We start from the raw sequence: 5,267 nt of genomic DNA, 5'->3' as shown, positions 1-5,267 counted from the left end.
GAGAAGTGGCTTCTTTGCTGCCCTTCTTGACTCCAGGCTTTTATCCAAAAGTCTTGGCCTCACTGTGCGTGCAGATGCTCTCGCACCAACCTGCTGCCATTCCTGAGCAAGCTCTGCACTGGTGGTGAAATTCCTCAGCTGAGCTGACTCCTCAGGAGGAGATGGTCCTCATGGCACTTGCTGGACACTCTGGGACGTCCCGAAGACATTTTCACTGCAGTCAAACCTCTCTCCTTGAAGTTCTTGATGATCCGGTTAATGGTTCGTTTAGATGCAATATTCTTTGTTGCAATTTCCTTGCATGTGAGCCCATTTTGATGCAAAGCGATGATGGCTGTACATGTTTCTTTGGAGGTAACCATTGCTAACAAGAACACAATGATTGGAAGCGCTTCTTCCCTCTTTTTATAGCAATCAGTCTGCTCTTACAATCTAATTAGTATGATAGTGATTTCACCTGACTAGTACCCATTCACACTTTCAAATGTGCTGCTGATGTGATTAGTCAATTAATGTTAGCTGGTCATTTTGTGTCAGGATAAAAAAACAGTGAAATTACCCTGCGTCTCAATGTTCATACTATCCATCCTAAATAATAAGTGAGATTAGAATAAGTGTGTCCCAAAGCATAGTATGTTGAAAAGAGTATGCCAAAAGTCCCCGGATGGTCTACTATTTCAGGTCGAGTTTTGAAGTGTGGATCCGTGCACACTCTAATGGCTAATATTGCTCACAATCCATTGCGCTTTGGTGAAGGATTCTGTCCAGAACTACAAACACGAATAAAACGCGTTAAATAACTACAAACATGGCGGATGTGCGTGACCTGCAGTTATTGGTAGAGAGGCTTAGAAAAAGGAGTTTGAGTTACTAATATTCAACATTTAACCTGGTAAAAATATTTATTTAATGTTATCTGTGTTATATTTAATCTGCAACAGCAATGTAAACTTTTATAAACATCCGTTTGGTCGTTAACTTTTAAATGCATCATGCATAAAATATGAGCAGAGTTCTTGGCATGAAAGACTGGCAGATCAATGTGCTACTACTTTTCTCTCCAATACGGTAGGAAGTTAAATGAAATGCAATGTGGAGGATGTTAACTGTGACAAGATGATTGACAGGCCAGTTTACAGTGACAGGATGTGTGTAACTATGAGACCGAGCATCTGTTAAAGACGCAGTTGTGAAGTGATAGTATGTCCCAAAGCTTGCCTACTCTTCTACTACACACTCAAAAGTGTGCACTTTTTCTTCACCAAAAGAGTAAATACTTTAAGGGCGTAGTATAAGTAGGCACATTGAGATGCAGCACCAGTTTTTTTGTTTTTTTTTTGTTTTTTTTGCGAATGAAGCTTTTAGCAATTATTTAAAATGCATCTGATCACTCTACACAATAATCTAGAAACAATATGAATGAACACAACAACAACTTAAACAGCAAACTTTGCAAAACACAAAATTTATATCACTGCCAAAACTTTTGGCCACGACTGTACATCCACACTGTAAGATTCACCTTTAGAAATATGAAAGTAAAATTAAATAAAATACTAATAAAAATAAAATACTAAATAACTCATAAACACTTGTGACATTAATGGCACAATTTATAGTGACAAACAGTACCTTCCTATAATACTTGGTGTGGGCTTTCCATCTGTGACCAAAAGTTAAATAATCACGGTAAAATAAGGGCTAAGACAGTTTGCTGAAGTATTTTGATAAATCTCTTATTTGTAGACATCCTAATTTGTATTCTGAACACTGTCTTGTATGCACAAGGGGTTTATCCCATTGCTAAACATCCCTCTAAAACATTTCTACAAGGAGTTGTTTACTGCATTTCAAATCTTACCAGCCTAAAAATACATATGCATAGCGATCTTTTGTCCCTCACGTGGATGGCTTGTGGTCAAGGAGAGGAATTATATCTCTCTTGTTTGTTGAGGATTGAGTGAATCTCAACAATCATCTCTCAGCTATGATAATAGGATATCATGCATATTTATCCAAACAGCTTTGTGTCCTCAATTTAATTAAGTTTCCAAGGCCGCAGACACAGATATCTCTATCTTCAGGGAAATCATATCTTAATCTGCAGGATCTACTGTTTTTAATGTTAAAAAGCTCATTTGATTTGCCTTTTATATTTGTTTTACCTTCTAAACACACTTCTAAAAGTCTCTACAGATTTCTGGATCGAGGAACAGATGCATGCTGTTGAAATGATCTTGATTATTTAAATGCACTTCATTTCTGACACTTGTCATATGTGGTAGTGCTTCATTCAGATCCCTCACTGCCACAGTTTTGAGTGATTGTAGCCATATAGCTTTAGTTTACTTCTTATTTTATTAGATTAGTTTGTCTCAATGCATTTTTTGTACATGCTACTTTTCCTGTTGCCCTCAAAGGAGCCAGACATTTCTTTTGGACACACTTTATATTGTTCACGCTTTAGTGTAAGTATATCAATTATTGTGTAAAGTAAATGATGAAGCATTATTTTTGCTTAATTTTAAACTTACTATGTAACTTTGGAGCTGCTCGTAAATACTTTTTGTTAATATTAGTATAACTATAATTAATTATATTTCCATTTAATATGAATGTAAAGTATGGGTAGTTGACAAATAGACAAATGGACAATTTTTTATGCAATAAATGAACAAATGAACATTGCGTAAACAAACATTTAAGCAATAAATGTTCATGGATACCTAGCGATTGGCCAACTAGAAAAAAAATATTTTGTGAGTCCTATATTCAGTAGTTAGGTAAAGAGTGCTGTACAGGAAACTGTCCTGTACAATTTATTTAATTTTATTTGACAGTTTTAGCACAGTACTATGTAAATTTATGACAAGTGATTTTTGAAAATTGAGCCTGATCAGATAATATATTTAAATATTAGTTTTATATTTTTGTTCAGTTGAACAGATTTCTGTATTTTACAGTTCATGATCAGGACAGTCACGCAGCAAATCAATTTCCACATTTTACTTAAAATGAACTTTTAAATAATTTAATTAAACTATTATATTTAAAGACAAACTCTTTGCTGGCAAGTCAAATCATAAAAAAGAGAAAAACTTGCTTTTTTTCCTCATTCTGCACTACTGTCTTCGGTGTTGCTTTTATTCACTTGTGAATCCCAGAAAAGTGGTGCGGAGCATATAGGACAGGATTTGAAAATGTGTCAAAGCTCATTAGTATCAGATCTCTGCATCCATTCGCCAGACCTGCCGATGGAATGCAAGAAATGAGAGGGTGCATCTGAGAGAGGTTTTGGATGTAAGATATCCCTGCAGACATAATAAGAGTAATGGATGGTGGGGAACGTTCATGCTCTGTTTATAGGCTATAGTGATTCTCTGCTAAGAAGCCTGAGGTGATCCTGCTACAGAAAGCCTACTGTACAATTGAATGTACATACTTTATGTGACAAGCAATTCTTTTTTTTCCAGAAGTTATTTATCCCTTTTTTTTCATTCACTCCCAGACCTTACAGATATCACATACATACTCTGTTTATTTATTTATTTTTAAGAAAGGCGTATTGTTGTATGTGCATTGTCCTGACAGTGGTTTTGTAAATTGGACTTCTCTTTCCTGGTGTTCGACACATCTGGGCACGTCTCCATGGAAACACCCTCTATCTCGCTTCCACACCACCGTGTGGTGTCAGACTAAAGCAATCAATCTACCGATCCCATCAGGCTGAGGAGAAATCTGATCTATTAAGGAGCGCAGAGCAGAAATCCAACCTCAGGGTAGGGCTGTCAATGTAGCCCTGGATAGTAGCAGAAGAGAGACAAAATCTAATAATTGAGACTGAAATGCCTCTTAACACCAGAAGGCATCGGCTGTCCTAGAGAGAGAAGGTGTTTAGAAAGATTAAACATCCTCTGGTTAGATTCTAACCACAGCCAAACATTATGCTACAGAAACAGAAAGCTTTTACCATTATAGTATGTACGTTGTAGGTGTACTTAGTTCAGTGATTATGATTATCATCAGAAATTTTTCTAAATAAAATGTAAAGCATTAAAAAATTAGTTAATCCCAAAAAATTGGGTCAATGTTTACTTACATTCACTTATTTTTTTTGTAAATAGTATTCTGCTATTCTTTCTGTGGAACACAAAAGTAGAAACCCCTCCTGTTTCGGTTCAACTCACTGGTCACAGTAGGTTTTGAGTTAGTTCACTGAAAATGTAGATTGTTTGGTAATAGTGATTTTTCTGTTTTTTTTTTGTTTTGTTTGTTCCACGGAAGAAAATAAGTCATACTGTGTTGACATGAACAACGGAAAATAATGACAGAATTTACATTTTTTGCGACAAACTAGTAAACAAACTAAAACCTATCAAAATGTAATTTTACTTTTCACTTGTATGCTTCCTCTGTGAAGGAGCCGTATCTTACATCCTATAAAAGATGAAACGCTAATGGAGGCTACAGAAAGCCATTTTAGAGCTTCCTGGAGAGTCCACAGCGTACTGATGTATAAAGCCTGATAAAGATGCATTTCAGATGGACAGATTCCATTTAGGTTGCTCCTTAACTACTGAATAATGGGAAGTGGATGTCCAAAGTCTTCATGATAGGCAAACGCTTTTCTGAATAAAAAATTAATTCACTTCCATTTTAAAATCAAAGGCCCCATGTCTCAGGGAACTGGGTTGGATGTTGTGTCATGCCATCTTTCATTTTTAACTTTTCCAGCAATCGTCATGTGTGTTCAATGCACTATTGCAATTTGATACATTGTCAAAACAGAGCATCCCTGGTTAGCAGAGTTATTTGCTATATGACTTTTATCCATAGTGACTTGAAGTCCAATAAATGTAAGGAAAGCCGTCTAGGATATAGGTTTAAATGGGGGCCTTAAAGGAATCGTTCACTTAAAAAAGAAAATGGTCATTAAGATGTTTTTAACTTCGAGCTGTTATTTCCATCTGAAATATGAGTTCTATATCTAGAATATTTCTTTCTTCAGTGAAAAGGTTGTCTTGTCTGAATCAGGAGAAAAATATGCAAAGATTAAGCACCGCTGACAAGCAAAAACAGATGGTGAAGAGTTACATTTATTATGGATAATTATCAAATAAACAATTCTTCTTCTAAGTAGTTCATTATACTAACATTAGGCTTTTAGGCGGTTGCCAGGCAACATAGCAGTTTGGCACATCAATAAAGAATGTGTTCACAGGTGTGTGTGTGTGTGTGGTTTTTTTTGGGGGGGGGGGGGGGGGGTT

Source organism: Sinocyclocheilus grahami, unplaced genomic scaffold (assembly GCF_001515645.1).
Source record: "Sinocyclocheilus grahami isolate Dianchi unplaced genomic scaffold, SAMN03320097.WGS_v1.1 scaffold47.1, whole genome shotgun sequence".
Taxonomy (NCBI): Eukaryota; Metazoa; Chordata; class Actinopteri; order Cypriniformes; family Cyprinidae; genus Sinocyclocheilus; species Sinocyclocheilus grahami.
This window is presented reverse-complemented; position numbering follows the sequence as displayed.